This window comes from Grampus griseus, assembly GCF_964374135.1.
Source record: "Grampus griseus genome assembly, chromosome: 15".
Taxonomy (NCBI): Eukaryota; Metazoa; Chordata; class Mammalia; order Artiodactyla; family Delphinidae; genus Grampus; species Grampus griseus.
Genome location: NC_139009.1, coordinates 87,859,335 through 87,876,236, shown reverse-complemented (window position 1 = coordinate 87,876,236; position 16,902 = coordinate 87,859,335). Strand labels below are relative to the sequence as shown.

The window sequence follows — 16,902 nt, the reverse complement described above, 5'->3', positions numbered from 1 at the left end:
GTATTGAAAATCCTCATCTTTGCAGAGAATTGCCAAAATAAATAATTACTTTTAAAGCTATATTTGAGGTATATATTGAAGACTAACATTGAATAATAACTTATTTTTTTGCCCTTTTTTCTTATCTCAGCGCATCCTCAACAACTCATTTATGAATGGGAAAAAAATGAGGCTCTAAATCCTAACAAAGTGATGTCTCTTGCAGGAATAGAAAAATCCATCCTAAAATTCACAGCAACTTCAAGGAACCCCAAAAAGCCAAAACAATTTTGAAAAAGATGAAGTTGGAGGTCTCACACTTCCTGATTTCAAAACTTACTACAAAGTTCCAGTAATCTAAATAGTGCAGTGCTGACATAAGGACAGACACACAGATCAATGGAAGAGAACGGAGGGCCTGGGAATAAACCCTCACAAATATGGTCAAATGATTTTCAACAAGGGTGCCAAGGCCACTCAATGGGGAAAGTGCAGTCTTTTCAACAAATGGTGCTGGGGAAAATGTATATCCACACACAAAAGACTGAAGTTGGACTCTTAATCTCACACTATAAACAGAAATGGACTCCAAACAGCCCAAATAAAACTCTTAGAAGAAAATACAGGAGAAAAACTTCATGACAGTAGCTTTGGTTATGATTTATTGGCTATGACACCACAAGCACAGGCAACAAAAGTAAAAACAGACAATGGGAACTACACCATCATTATAAACTTCTGTGCATCAAAGGACACAATCAACAGAGTGAAAAGGCCACCTACAGAATGGGAGAAAATATTTGAAAATCACGTATCTGATAAGGAGTTCATATCTAGAATCTATAAAAAACTCACACAACTCAACAACAGAAACCAACCAGATTAAGTGGGTATAGAGGGGAAAAGACTGGAAGACAGAAGTAAAGTGGGGCAAAGAGGACAAAGTAGGCAGAACCACAGGAAGAAAAGGAGGAAGGGGAAATTCCAAGAACATTTAAAAATACTTTCTGCTTTGCTGGAAGAGACGTGTGCACTGTGGTGGATCTCGCCCGCAGAGGAGCTGAGATCCGTGGAAATTCCCATGTAAGGACGCCTGCTTGTGGCTGTTTCCGCAGGCGGACGCTACAGCTGCTCATCTGAGTAAGGCATTAGGCATCTGGAGGAAAAGATTCTTTGGCACCAGTGTCCATATATACATTAAAGGCTGTGGTTTCCATTCTTAATGGCCAGTAGATTTGCCAAGACAAGTCATGCCGCCCAAGTATGTGGTTCAGCGCCTGGCAGTCAAGGTCTCACAGTTTTCCTGTGGTCACCGCTGGCAGTGGAGACTGAGGCCGCGTGACTTTACTGCTCTCCACGAACGGCCCCTCAGTCAGGAACGTGCTCACACGTGCGGTGACGTTCTGCCATCCGTAAATGGGACCTTTCTATCTCAGGCGAAGCTGCTTCCTGCCCACCCAGAATCCCTCCCAAGGGCTTCAAACAGAGCTCTACGTTTAGATGAGTCTCAGTAACCTCTCCTTAGGTCTACGCTGTGCAGCTTGGTAGCTACCAGCCACACACAGCAACTCAGGGGAGGCGAGTCCAAACTGAGGCATGCTGTAAGTGTAGAATACATTCAGGATTCCAAAGATTTAGTTCCCCAAAGCCTAAAGCATCTCAGTAATTGTTAATGTGACCACAGGATGTATATAGTTGGGACACGATAATAGTTTGGCATTTTGAGTTAAACCTAACATATTATTCAAGTTAGTTTCACCTGTTCCTTTCTGCACGTGGCTGCTAGGAAAACTTAAACTACACAGTGGCCGTGGCTCACGTGACATGTTATTGGACAGGCCGTTCTAGATAAGGTCACAGGCCCCGTTTAAGGAATCAAGAAATGTGGCCCAGAAATCATCCTGAGGCCAAGGCACTGAAAACTCAGGCGACCCCGTCCAAACTCAGGGTAACAGGAGCCTTTGATTCCTTTCACTGTAACCGCACGGCCCGGGGTGGGGCTGGGAGGGCAGCCTGGGCTGGGACCCCTACCCTCATCAGCTGGGGCAGGTTCGACTCCGGCCGTAACGCGTGCACATGAAGCTCCCTCGGGGGTTGCCAAGGACTAGAACCAAAGGAAAGCATTTCCACAGTCAGCATGGGGAAGCGCGTTCTCAGTAAGGGTGCTGCCCTTTCCTTTAAGGTCTTAGAAATCCTGTGGACACGCTCAGTGGCTGATTCAGTCACCCCGGGGTTAGTCAGAGAGCCTGGATCCTGAGTCTCTTTTTTCCTTCCTCTCCACTCCAACCACATCCATGGAATTCAGCCTCACAGGGCAGGGCGTGTGCAAAGCTTCCCGGGCGAACCCATCCCCTCCCACAGCTGCACTGCCGGCTCCGGTCCTCCGTCAGCTTCTCCCACCTCCTCGCGCTGGTCCATGAACTCACAAATCAGTACAATTAACTCCAAACTTCTGGTGGCGGCTCATGTTCTCCTTAGGACCGTTATTAATAACTGGCTGCTACCGCCCACATTTAAGTGTAGCTCTGCCATAACTGTAGCTACTTCCTGCCCACGCCTGCAGTCTCCTAAGACGCATGGATACGTCTTTTATTCACCACAGGGTCTGATCAGATGCACCACAAATGAAGACCTTTACAGTGGCCTGAGAAATAAGTAAAGTCAGACTCAACACTGACTTTCAATTACTGGCCAGGCCAATCAGGATTACAAGGAACGAAAAGCACCCTGACTAAGATATCCTGACTTGGCAGTCTGGACTTTATTTCTGGCTGGTTTGTGGAAAAGCCGCTTTTATGATTTCCTTGCAGCTGTTGCTAGCAACGTGCTGGGCTGGCAGCCCCGACTGGATTTCCTGCTTCGGTGATGCCATTTTCTGTTTTTTTTTTTTTTTTTTTTTTTTGCGGTTCGCGGGCCTCTCACTGTTGTGGCCTCTCCCGTTGCGGAGCACAGGCTCCGGATGCGCAGGCTCCGGATGCACAGGCTCAGCGGCCATGGCTCACGGGCGCAGCCGCTCTGCGGCATGTGGGATCTTCCCGGACTGGGGCACGAACCCGTGTCCCCTGCATCGGCAGACGGACTCTCAGCCACTGCGCCACCAGGGAAGCCCCTTGCTATTTTTTTTTTTCGATGATGCCATTTTCTTATTCTCCACCCAACTTTCCCCAAATATTCACCATCACTTATTACGAGTGCCAACCCTTCTGAAGGTCTGGCTTAAGGAAGCTCACTGTGCGTGGATCCCTCCCAAAAGGACAGCAAGGTCAGGTTGGGGCAGGGGGAGTGGAGGGGGAACTGCAGGATTGCCCCCCAACCACGCCCCTTTAGAGAAGGTGGAGGAGGGGCAGGGCAGAGGCAGGAAGGGGAAGGGAAGAGAGGGGAGAAGACTGAAGGAGGAAAAGGCCAAAGGAAGAAAGAGAAGGTCTGTGCAGCAGCGGTCGGGCTGCGGAGGCTCTGAAGAGGAGAGATTCTCAGGTGCTAAACAGAACGCGGTTCCTTCCAACCCTGAGACACGCTCAAATGGTGCAGAGTAGGGCTTCCCTGGTGGCGCAGTGGTTGAGAGTCCGCCTGCCGATGCAGCGAACACGGGTTTGTGCCCCGGTCTGGGAGGATCCCACGTGCCGCGGAGCGGCTGGGCCCGTGAGCCATGGCCACTGAGCCTGCACGTCGGGAGCCTGTGCTCCGCAACGGGAGAGGCCACGACAGTGAGAGGCCCGCGTACCGCCAAAAAAAAAAAAAAAAAAAAAAAAATTCGTGTAATAAAATGCCAAAAAGCATCCCTAAGGTCTTTTATAGAAAAAGTCTCTGCAGGACCATAAACTCTATGGCACTGAACATTATCAAGGTTGTTAATATTTTCTCTGCAAACATAGAGTATAACCTCCCTTTCTCACCCACCCTTGCTGTGAAACCCATAAAACATACAGTTGCTTTTACAGACATTTGACAATACACACCCACAGGAAGTAACAACCACATCGTTGCCCTCTGCAGCAAGAAGCAGACATTAGCACGGCCAAAGGCTACTAGGAGACCATTCTGCTACTGTACTTGCAAGTTTAGACCAGTGTCTTTGAGGTTTGCTTTCAAATGACTGAGAAGGACAGGTCAGGGGGGAAACAAACCCAGAAACACAGCAGAAGCCTGCGACTGGCTGCTCTGGGCCGTCACCTCCACTGCTCTGGAGGCCACTGCCCATCTTCTCCCCTGCACACGCATGGCCACACCTCTGCAAAGAGGTCCTTACCTGCTGCCTCCAGACTCAGGAATGGGGGACCCCTCTCTGTGCGTCTGCCCTTACCCGCTTCATTTATCAGGGCTCCAGAAGCTGGGTTCCCATCACAGCGAGCTATCTTTAAAGCTCCTGTTTCCTACACTGCACAGAACTTCCTCATCTCAACTCAGTGTCTGTTGCCCCGAACTATATTTAAGCTGATGAAGCCACATCAGGGTTCTTCCTGCACGCAGTCGAGCCACGTGACAGTGTTACACGATAACCCCGCAGCCCTGAAGCAAGACAACACCCCCAATGTCACAACTCACATCCTGTTGGCTTGTTTTACATACTTTACTAAGTCAAGAAGTTCATCCACAAACTTACTGAAAGCGCTTGTAATATGCAGGAAAATATTGAGGAAAATAAATAATAACTGGTCAGCACGCAAGGAGCTGAACCCCTGTGGGTCTTGACGACACCTTCACATGTGAACTGACCGAGCATCTCTGAAGCCTTCTCTGGCACATCAGGTCAAGCAGCTGGTCTTTATTCATCTTTCTGGTGATGTGGCCCAACCCAGAGCCGGGCGGCCGCCCTCTGTCAGGCCAAGCGGTGGAAACTGCTCCTTCTGTCCTGGCTGACTCACAGCCAGGGCCGCCTCGTGCCAAGTTTCCACGGAAGAATAAAGGGGTCTTTGCTGGAGATGCAGGAAGAACTCGGGAGCCACTAGGTCAACCTTTCTGCAAGAACACGGCTTCCCCACCGGGATTCACCGAGAACACAAGGCCGGTCCTTAACCGCCTCCTTTACTACAGAGCAGATTCCTGGGTTACAGGCCCTGAGGCTAATCTTTGAAAACAAGAAAACAACCCATGGCCTCTGCTTGTCCTCCAGCATGGCAGGCCCCTTGCAGGGCATCTGACCTCAGGGGGTCTGGCGCCTAGTAGGCAAGCCAGAGCAGAGAAAGCTCTGAGATTCGGGGCTCAGCCCTGAGCTTCACCCTGACCCTCAGGACTGGTGGGGATTTCTCACACGATACACGCACAGTAAACTTCCAGCCAGGATCTTCCTCTGGGGTCTTCCCTGGTGGCGCAGTGGTTAAGAATCCGCCTGCCAATGCAGGGGACACGGTTTCAAGCCCTGGTCTGGGAAGATCCCATGCACCGCAACCAAGAGTAGCTCCCGCTTGCCGCAACTACAGAAAGCCCATGAGCAGCAACGAAGACCCAACGCAGCCAAAAATAAAATATAAAATAAATAAATAAACCTTAAACAAAAAAAAAAGGGAGAATCTTCCTCTGGCCTTGATTTTTACGCCCTTTCAGGAAGCGGGCAGTGCAGGCCAGTCTGTGGGGAGAAACAGGCCCTCGTCCCCAATTCCTGCCCCAGACACAAACCCTGGGAAGCAGCCAGGATCTCTCTCAGGAGGAGAACAGAACGGAAGTCTCAGGAGCTGCAGCCCCAGGATGTGGAATTCTCCCTAAGAATGTAGCTTACGCCGCTGCAGTTAACACCCAAGAGGGGAACGCTCACATCTTGGCCCCATTCGTGACTGATCACAGGCACCGCAAAGGACACCCACAGGGTGTGTGGGCAGGGTGTCCAGACGGCCACCTGGAGCCCCTCCTCCTTTCCAGATGGTTCTCTAAGGGCAGCCCAGTCGTTCTCCAACTCTCTGCCGTCAGGAGACACCTCTTACCTTTTAAAAGACAAAACCAGGAGGCCGTTCTCAATCCTTCCCTCATGTTTGACTTTATAAACAAGGCTCCCCAGCAAGTCCCAACTCGATTCCCTCAGCCTCCAGACGGCCCCGCCCGCATCAGGGTCACCCATCACTGTCTCCTGCAGGACCCCTTCCACTCCCGCCTTTAGGAGAGAGAAGCCCCCTTTCTGGCCCCACTGTCTCCCCGTGACCCCCATCCTCACGGCTCTACTACCTCCTCTGCGCCAGCAACGCCAACCAGACCCCCCCAACTTCACAGTCAGGCACCAAACTGTCTGCGGGCTACTTCTACGCGACATCCTCACCAGCAACTCAAAGCCTGGAGGATTAAATGAAACTGCCCGCGCCGGCGCCTGCACCCTCCGGGTGAGCCTCCTGTGGCCCGGCCATGCGCTCCAGCCACTAGCCGGTGAGCTCCCGGCCACCCGTGCCTTCCTGTCCTCAGACCCCCCCCCCCCAACTTCTGCTCAGTCTGGCTCCTGAGCAGTTTTCCCATTTCTTCTCTCCTACGTCACCGTTGTTGGACCCCTGCTGCCCGCCTGGCCTGCGATTCCCGGGTGCCCGGATCGCGTGCCCGGCCGGTACCTGTGATCAACCCCCAGAGACCCGGCCAGCAAGGACTCCCCAGGAAGCGGGTCCCTAACCAACCGGCTCCGCTCAGCACGGAAGCTCACCTGCAGCCCCCGGCCCACCCCGCCCCCATCCTCTTCTCTGGACACTCCCGCCACTCAGGCAGTGCCGCCCGGCAGCTGCACACGCGCGCGCACACACACACACGCGCGCGCACGCACGCACACGCGCACACGCACAGACACACACAGGCACGCGGTGCGGGGGGCTGCAGCGCACACTGGACTCTCGGCCAGGAAGATCCTCCCCACGTGCCCTCACCGACATCCCTGCACACGGCGGGGGCACCGGGTTCGCAGGACCCCGACCCTCGCGCTTCTGCTGCACGGCTTCCTTTCCTGCGCTCCGGGGAGCTGGACTCCCGCCCGTCCAGGCCCTGGGCCCATGCCTGGCACACACTGGGCACTTGGCAAAGTTCAACGAAACCGAGCCTGTAGGAGGGGTGGCGGTTTGAACCTCTTGGATGAGGACGGTGGTGCAGGTGGAAATTCCAGACTCCTTACGGCCCCCAGGGAGAAGCGTCAGAAGACAGCCGCGGAGGTCAGAGCACAGCCGCCACGTTAAAGCCTGGTTCTCAAGAACAGGATGCCTCTCAGAGCGGGGACAGGGCTGTCACCCTGGAGCTGGACAGGGGCTGCAGCGCACAGCGGTGCCTGGTACACCCGCAGGCGGACAGCAAACAGGGAGGCCCACAGCCGAGGCCCAGCATCCTCCACCAGGTGGAGCTTCCGCTCCGTGTCACCCCTGCCTCAGGCTGGACGCCTGGTAACGGGACCCGTCTTCTCCGTCTGGCCGCGGCCAAGCTTGTGTTTTCCTTGGCAGGCCTCACACAGACAGAAAGCAGTCAGGTTAAATGCCTTCCACGGGGTACCCCTGAGTGCACATGGATCGCGTTCCATGTCCTTGCATGTCTTTCCCTCTCTGCCTTTTAAAAACTCTGGAGTAATTTCACCCAACTTGTTTTACTCAATCAAGTGCTACTGAATCTCTCCATCTTTAAATACTCTTCTTAATCCTGACTATGAAACCGATTTATAACCCCCCAAATCTGTCATATTCATCCCTATATAAGCTTTCCCTGAGGTCTCTGCTCTATTTCACTGGAAAAAATATTAGTTTGCTTTACCAGCCATCTCTCATTTAAAAACAAAAAAACAAAACAAAACAAAAACCTTTCCAACAGATTGTAATCAATGTCTTAAAGGCTTTGAGCTTCTAAATAGGATAAAAAAGAAATTAATACCACTTATGAGAGTAAAGATTAAAGTAAAATCCAAGCAAACTTTGCTTCACTCAATTGACAAATCTCAGGGCATTCCCAGAAAACTTAGTGTTAATTAAAACTGTGTAAAAGTACTCTGTGATCATATCTAAGATAAAAGTATGTGCTATGCTCAGAGAATTATAAAAACGTTTTTCCCCTTTTTGTTTTAACTTGAACCACAGTCCTGTGGATGCAAACTTTGTGACATCCAGCATCGCTGACATTATCCTGCATCCCTGGCCCCATCCAGCATCCCTGATCCCATCCAGCATCCCCCATCCCATCCAGCAACCCCGATCCCATCCAGCAACCCTGGCCCTAGCCAACTCCATATCTACATGCCCCAAACCATCAAGGTAACAAAAAATGCCCACAAGTTCCCAGTGGCTCCTTAGGGAACAGCTCTAGCCTCACTGAGAACTACTGACCTGGAGGATTTTTGAGGCCATCAAGCCACCTAACGGCAAAAGCGCTGACTATCTGAGGGACCCTCTGTTGCAGGCCTCCCCTCCACCCCAACCCCCTGCTCTGCCTGCCCCTCCCCCACCGAGTGCAGAGGAACGTCTCACTGGCCTCCGCCCAGTCCCTCTGCCCCCTGAGGCAGGTGTCCTGTTAGTGTCGCCCTGCAGTTTCTCCTGTCCTGTTGGCACCTCTTTGGGGCTGGGTTTGGCTACAGACTCAAGAATGTTGTATCCCACATTATCCAAGCAGCCCCCCTGACTCTCAGGAAAGACTAAACAACCCTGGGGACTCAGATTCTGACTTCTCGATAGTCATTACAGATCAAAACATACAATTCTTTAGAGGAAAGAGGGCCTAAGAGGAAAAGGGAGCACAGGAGGGCGCAGCTGCACTGCCCCGCCCACAGGTCAGCGTCCTGTCCAGACCCTCAGCCCCACGACGGCAGGACCATGAGGCCGCGGCGGAACAAAGTCCCCGACAAACTCCCCGGAGGGAAGGGGAGAGCTGAGGACATCGGGATGGCTACAAGGCCGGGAACAGAGAGGGAACCATGCTGGGTGCGCGTGAGTGCGGAGCCAGGCCTGGCCGCACAGGCGTCGGGCCAAGCTTGCTGCCTCCTGTTGCCCCTGTCTGAAGAAAGGTTAGTTCCCGTTTTTATCCTATGTCTGCAAATGTATAAAAAAAAAAGGGAGGCATGGGTGTGGTTGGGGGAGGGGTGAGGAGGCCAAGCACAGAGGATCTGGGGGCAATAAAAACGCTCTGCATGCAGAGGCCATAACGGTGGATGCACGTCATTACACATTTCTCAAAAGCCACAGCACGTACCACGCCAAGAGTGAACCCTAACGTAAACTAGGGACCATGATCTATCAAGGTAGGTTCATCAATTATAATAAATGCACCATCGGGGGGGAGTCTGGGCGGGGGGGCAGGGGGTGTATGGGAAATCTCTGCGCCTGCCCCTCAACTTTGCTGTGACCCAGAACTACACTAAAAAATAAAGTCTTTAAGAAAAATTAGCAAGGCTGTAAAAACTGAATGATACTCAAGCAGTCCCCAACTCAAGCATCAAAAATTTGAAGCCAATTCTGTTTACAATTTTGCCATTTCCACAGGAGCCATATCATAAATTTCATTAATAAATCATGACCAACCCACAAAAGCTTGCTCAAGTCCAAACTGTAGCTGAAAAGGGAGACGGCATAGCAGCAATCCAGGGATGATCACTTCGGACAAATTATGTCACACTCCTCGTCTGTAACACAGGTATGGGAATACCCGCCATGGGAATTTCATGTGGTGTTCAAGTTCAAGTGAGAAAGTTACACCCGACAGTCATGAGTGACAACCCCCCCGAACCCAATCTGGGGCCGAGTGACAGGCAGAGGGGAGTCCAGGGTTCAGCAGCCTGGACCACGGGTACAGGGTCTGTGTGGAAGGGGGGGTCCTGGGCGGTGGGAGAGGGGCCAGAGGGAAAAGAGCCCCCAGCCAGGGCGCCTGTCGACACAGAGGCGAGGCGTCTGCTAAGTACGGGTCGTGGTGAGCAGGGAGCGCCTTACACAGCCCGTCACTGCCAAGTGCACATGCAAGAGCAACACCAAAAGGTTTCCAGAGCTTCAATCATCTGTTCTCCTGTGAAAAGTCTCTCCTTGACGTTATCTAGCTTTCTACGGCCCCTAGAGAAAGTTCATCCACTTAAAAATGGAAATTCAACCACAAAATTCATGTATTCTCTACCCTTAGGAAAAAGATATTCAAAGCCTTGGAAAATATCCAGACCTAATCCAAAGCAAAGTCCACAAAGAGAGCGGACTTTCAGCCTAATTCCCTGACACACGTAAACTGCACTCCCAAATGGATTTCCACTGTATTTGGATTCAGGCATCTTTTAAACCAGGAGCATGGAGACTGAATAAAGACTTTAAAGCATGATAAAAAAAAAAAAAAAGCCGAATTTGAGTTCAAACCCAGATCAGCCACCTACTACCTGGGAGAAAGGTCTTTAACTTCACTGAGCTTCTCAAAAACCTCTGGGAGCCTCACCATCACTGCTGGCTTTGATGGTGGTGGTGGTGGGGTCTCTCCTCTGCCCCTTCGTATCTTTGCTCAGAGGTCATGGCGGTGAAACCTTCCCCGACCTCCCACCCCAGACCTTCCTCTAACTTACGTCTCTACCCATCACTTATCACCATCTAATGCGTCTCATTTGTTTGGTTATGATCTCTCCCCACAACAAAGACATAAGCCCCCTGAGTATGGGGAGTTTCATCTGCTCTACTTCCTGCTGTATCCCCAGAGACTGGGACATATCTGGCCCAGGGTGAGGTTTCAGACATATTTAACTGAATATGTGAACTCAAGTGAATTAATTCACCCCTCCGCTGAGAATCATACACTGTGTAATCAAACAGAATTTTATTCCAGAGATGTAAGGATGGTTCAATATCAGGAAATCAATCAATGTGATACAGCACATTAACAAAATGAAGAATAAATATCATATGACCATCTCAGTAGATGCAGGGAAAGCCTTTGAGAAAATTCAGCATCTATTCATGAAAAAGAACCTCTCAACAAAGTGGGTACGGAGGGAACATACCTCAACATAATAAAGGCTGTACATGACAATCCCATAGCTAACATCATAAAAATAAAAATGTTTTGCACACTGACCGGCACACAGTAAGTACTCAACTATTGTTAGTTTCCTTTCAGTTCCCAAGTCAAGATAATTGGCCAACAGCTGCTGAACACTCCAAGTGGGAAACTCTAACAGCATGGTCAAAAGATCACTCTACCCAGTGAAACAAACAGGAAAAGCAGAGTTGCCTATCACAGTACTACTCAGTGTAGCTGCGACCGTGAGAGTTTCTTTTCAACCTACAGTGAGATCAGCGCAGAAGTTGAGAACAGGTATAAAGTTACTAATTTGACAGAGAAATTTCACATCTTCTGAATCTAAAAAAAAAAATTGAGATTTGTACTCATATGATTTTTTTTCACTTCATTTTTCTAGTAACCCATTTTTATTGTCTTTTACAGAAGCATCGGTCCACAATGGACTGGAATTTTTTTTTTTTTAAAGAAAAGCCTCACCCTTCACTACAGTCTGGAAAGCACTGGTCACGCACACCTGCCGGGGCCCAGGAAGCCGCAGAGAACCAGCAAAGCTCGCTCGCACTGCATGTGCGGAACTGCAGATCGGGCCGGGCTCTAGGCCAAGAGAGGATGGACGAGGGGCGGGCGGAGACGTAGGCTCGGCCAGGAGCTGCCTCTGGGGTCCAGGCGGGTTCCAGAACATAAGAGAATTCCCTAAGACAATGTTTCTCAGATTCTCCTATGACTGCAGTGGCAAAGGAATCAGAGGCCCGGGGGGAGAGGATGACAAAGGAGCACGAGGGGCCTTGGGGCTGATGGGCTGCAGGGAACCACCCTGTTGGCAGAGATGATGTCACGAGGAAAAACTGACAGTGTGAAGCTCAGTACGCAGCTTACGTGCGCCAGTTACACCCCAGTACAGGGAAATTCCTGGAAGGCGAAGGAGAGACATAAGGCACAGAAGATGGATGCGAACTCAGGTCAGGATGAACAGGCTGCGGTTCCTCAAGTCCTCCGTCCCCAGCAGCTCTGATGGGCCACGTGCAGCACCGCCAGTGCGCAGACATGAGCTGCAGCGCACTCGCTGCTCGTGTGTCTGTGTCTCATCATGGTTTTGCACCCGCTGCACTAAATTCACACTGTCCGGGAGAACTTCACCCTTTACCCACCTTTTCTAACAGGTAAGGGTCAGTGGTGACCCTACAGGTGACCCTGTAGGTTAAGGGTCCTTAACCTACAGGCAGGCTGTTGGTCGGATCTGGCCGAGCTCCCGAAGGACACACGACTCCGAGGGAGACCTTCCCCGTCGGCCACTTGCAGAACTGTCTCTGGGCTGCCTGCCCCTCCACCCCCGGAGCAGCTCCCGCAGATGAGGACTTGAGCCCACACCTCTGTGTGTGTACCTTCTCATCATACAGGATTATGTGTCAAATGTGCAAAGCTAAAGAGCGAGAGCCTTCCAAGAAAGAGCAGATGAAATGTTTGAGGTTCACTGTCTAAAACAGTGGTCACTCTCTTTTACCACCGGCTGGGAGCGTTTCCGGAACGTCACGTGAGGCTGCTTCGGTCCCTCCTGAACGCGACCCCAGAGGAAGGTATCACAGCGTCTCCGTGGGACTGCACTGCCCACCTGGCGTCAGTCGTGTGGGGATGAGCGACTACAGCCGTCCGTGTCTATTTTCGGGGGTATCCACACTGTTTGCAAACAGCTCCAAGACAACATCCAGAATAGTGGAACAGGGATGAAACGTGGCTCAAGACACTTCTCAGTTACCATCCGCCCCATGGGACCCACAGAAGTCCTGCTACTTCCACGGACAAGACGCAATGTGGTCGAGGACCTAGACCCATAAACTACATAGTAATTCACCCCAGCCTTAAAAGACCTCTCTCTTCCTGCAGATAACCTCCAAAGACTATCTAAAAAGACCACCTTGGGCTTACCTGGTGGCGCAGTGGTTGAGAGTCCACTTGCCGATGCAGGAGACACGGGTTCGTGCCCTGGTCCGGGAAGATCCCACATGCTGCGGAGCGGCTGGGCCTGTGAGCCATGGCCGCTGAGCCTGCGCGTCCAGAGCCTGTGCTCCGGAGAGGCCACTGTGGGAGAGGCCTGCGTACCACAAAAAAAAAAAAGAGAGAAATGCCAGAACAACAGAGGCATTGAGCACTATAAAAACATGAGCAAGCTCTGCTGGGCTGTTAGAACGGAGCCTACAGTCCAAGGGAGGGAAGGGTAAACACTTGTACATCTGTGATTACCTGCCAGTAGACATCAGGGACGCTGCAGCAAGAATGCCCACAATGACCTTCCTCTCGCTCCTGAACCTGCAATGTCTCAGGTGTCTAACACTCCAAGGTCATTTCTCTTTGCTGGTAAGTGTTAACATCTAATGGTCCAAGGTCATCTCTCTTTGCTGGAAAGCATTACTATCTAACAGTCCAAGGTCATCTCTCTTTGCTGGAAACTGTTAATAGAGCAGTAGGATCTTGTATTTTACGTCTTTATTTCATTAGACATTCAGCCCTTTGTTTTTCGTGCGTCATAAAGATGCTGGGTTTGCTGGAAGAAATAAATCAATTCTTTCTCAAACACACACACAAAGTTGGGTACCTTGACATCGAAAATCTCGTGAAGCATTTTACACTTCAAACTTTGAAACTTTAACTTACAGAAACTGCCTATTCTCTAATTTTGATTAAAGAGGGTAATATATATGAATCTGACACTATGTCCAACATGTTATAAAAAGGTCAGTTCATGAGTCCCGTGTTAAAACTGTTAAGTCCTTGCAATCAACGAGAAAAACATGGTCCCAAGAAGAAAGGCACAGGTTCACCTTGTAATCTGTTTCTAAATATAAATAACTCATTTTTTAAAATAAATTTATTTATTTATTTATATTATATTTTTGGCTGCCTTGGGTCTTTGTTGTGGTGCATGGGCTTCTCATTGCTGTGGTTTCACTTGTTGCAGAGCACAGGCTCTAGGCGCATGGGCTTCAGTAGCTGCAGCACACGGGCTCAGTAGTTGTGGCTCGTGGGCTCTAGAGCACAGGCTCAGTAGTTGTGGCGCACGGGCTTAGTTGCTCCCGGATCAGGGCTCGAACCCTTGTCCCCTGCATTGACAGGTGGATTCTTAACCACTGCGCCACCAGGGAAGTCCCAACAACTCATTTTTAAAAAGACTCAAGTTTTTAACACTTTGGCTATTCCTCAAAAAGTTAAACACAGAATAACCATATAATCCAGCAATTCCACTCCTAAGTATATAGTCAAAAGAATTCAAAGCAGGGACTCAAACAGACATTTGCACACCCATGTTCACAGCAGCATTACTCACTAAAGCCAAAAAGTGGAAGCAACCCACGTGTCCAAAACAGGTAAACGGATAAACAAAATGTGATCCACACATACAATGGAATGTAGTTCAGCTACAAAAGGAAGGAAATCCTGACACCTGCTACGACGTGACGAGCCTGGAGGACATTGTGCTCAGTGACATAAGCCAAACACTAAAAGACAGATCCTGTGGGACTCCACTTACACGAGTTCCCCAGAGTCATCAGATTCGTACAGACAGAAAGTAGGACAGAGCTCCCAGCGGCCAGAGGCAGGGCTACAGGAGTTAGCGTTTAACAGGAACAGGGTTTGTTTGGGATGACAAAAAGTTCTGGGGGGCTTCCCTGGTGGTGCAGTGGTTGAGTCCGCCTGCCGATGCAGGGGACGCGGGTTCGTGCCCCGGTCTGGGAAGATCCCACATGCCGCGGAGCGGCTGGGCCCATGAGCCATGGCCGCTGAGCCTGCACGTCCGGAGCCTGTGCTCTGTAATGGGAGAGGCCACAAAGTGAGAGGCCCGCGTACCGCAAAAAAAAAAAAAAACAAAAGTTCTGGAAATAGTGGTCATGGCTGCACACGTTGGGTTGTTAGTTGTAGTATAGTTGGCGTATAACATTGTTTTCGATTCAGGTTACAACGTAACGGTTTGACATTCACCTACACTAAGAATTGATCTCCACAATAAAACTAGTTACCATCCGTCACCACACAAAGTTACAAAATTTTCTTTCTTGTGATGAGGACTTTCAAGATCGACTCTCTTAGCAGCGTTCAAATACACAGAACACCATTATGAACTATAGTCACCATGCTGTGCATGACATCCCCCAGACTTACGTATTTCCTAAGTGCAAGTCTGTACCTTTTGACCCCCTTCACCCATTTTGCCCAACCCCCCCCACTTCTGGCAATGACCAATCTGTTCTCTGTGTCCGTGAGTTTCGTTTTGTTTTGTTTGATGATTTTTTTTGTTTTTTTTGGATTCCACATAAGTGAGATCATTTGTCTTTCTGTGTGACTTATTTCACTTAGCATGACACCCTCCAGATCCATCCCTGTTGCTGCAAATGACATTATTTCATTCTTTTTTATGGCTGAGTAATATTCCACTGCATACATACCACATCTTCTTTATCCATTCATCCGTCGATGGACACTTAGGTTGTTGGTGCCCTTTCTTCTCAGCTTAAAGAAGTCCCTTTAACATTTCCTACAAGCCCTTTCCTACTTCCTAAAGAAGTCCATTTAACATTTCCTACAAGGTCATGACACCATCCAGATCCATCCTTGTTGCTGCAAATGACATTATTTCATTCTTTTTTATGGCCGAGTAATATTCCACTGCATTCACACCACAACTTCTTTATCCATTCATCTGTCGATGGACACTTAGGTTGTTGGTGCCCTTTCTTCTCAGCTTAAAGAAGTCCCTTTAACATTTCCTACAAGCTCTTTCCTACTTCCTAAAGAAGTCCATTTAACATTTCCTACAAGGTCATGACACCATCCAGATCCATCCCTGTTGCTGCAAATGACATTATTTCATTCTTTTTTATGGCTGAGTAATATTCCACTGCATACATACCACATCTTCTTTATCCATTCATCCGTCGATGGACACTTAGGTTGTTGGTGCCCTTTCTTCTCAGCTTAAAGAAGTCCCTTTAACATTTCCTACAAGCCCTTTCCTACTTCCTAAAGAAGTCCATTTAACATTTCCTACAAGGTCATGACACCATCCAGATCCATCCTTGTTGCTGCAAATGACATTATTTCATTCTTTTTTATGGCCGAGTAATATTCCACTGCATTCACACCACAACTTCTTTATCCATTCATCTGTCGATGGACACTTAGGTTGTTGGTGCCCTTTCTTCTCAGCTTAAAGAAGTCCCTTTAACATTTCCTACAAGCTCTTTCCTACTTCCTAAAGAAGTCCATTTAACATTTCCTACAAGGTCATGACACCATCCAGATCCATCCCTGTTGCTGCAAATGACATTATTTCATTCTTTTTTATGGCTGAGTAATATTCCACTGCATACATACCACATCTTCTTTATCCATTCATCCGTCGATGGACACTTAGGTTGTTGGTGCCCTTTCTTCTCAGCTTAAAGAAGTCCCTTTAACATTTCCTACAAGCTCTTTCCTACTTCCTAAAGAAGTCCCTTTAACATTTCCTACAAGGTCAGCGTAGTGTTGATGAACTCCTTCAGCTCTTGCGTCTGGAAAACTCTTTATCTCTCCCACAAATCCAAATGATAATCGAGCTGAGTAAAGAATTCTTGGTTGGAAGGTCTTTCCTTTCATCACCTCAAATACGTCAAGCCACTCCCTTCTGGCCTGTAAGGTTTCTGCTGAAAAAATCTGACGAACTTAACAGTTCTGAACTGTACACTTAAAAATGGTTAAATGGTAAATTTTACATTATGTATGTTTTAGCACCATAAAGAAAAAACAAAAGCAATTAGAAATGAGAAATAAACTGGGGGAAAAAAGGAGTCCAGTTTTCAAAGCGTTTTCACCTCGACCATTTCATTATTCTTCTTCTCATTTTACAAATGAAAAACTGAGGTGCAAACACCAAGTCAGGGCAAAGCACGGATCAGCTCCCCAGCCAGCGGGCTCTGCAGGCCGGTGCTTGCCCCCTCTCAGGACAGCCTTCTCATTCTTCTTACTCCCCCTCTCTCC

At 49.4% G+C, this 16,902-nt stretch overlaps 1 protein-coding gene across 3 annotated transcripts in view; it reads right to left on the bottom strand.

The window, feature by feature from the left end:
• The window catches only part of LIMS1 (LIM zinc finger domain containing 1), a gene marked incomplete at its 5' end in the record, with an annotated part of 94,992 nt that overhangs the window by 60,063 nt on the left and 18,027 nt on the right, over window positions 1-16,902 (bottom strand). Inside the window, one exon of one of the 3 annotated variants that reach the window (XM_082672822.1) lies at window positions 4,226-4,339. The exons of the other annotated variants lie outside the window; for them this stretch is intronic. Of the gene's footprint in view, window positions 1-4,225; window positions 4,340-16,902 lie in introns of those variants that run through there. 3 annotated transcript variants of the gene reach the window in all.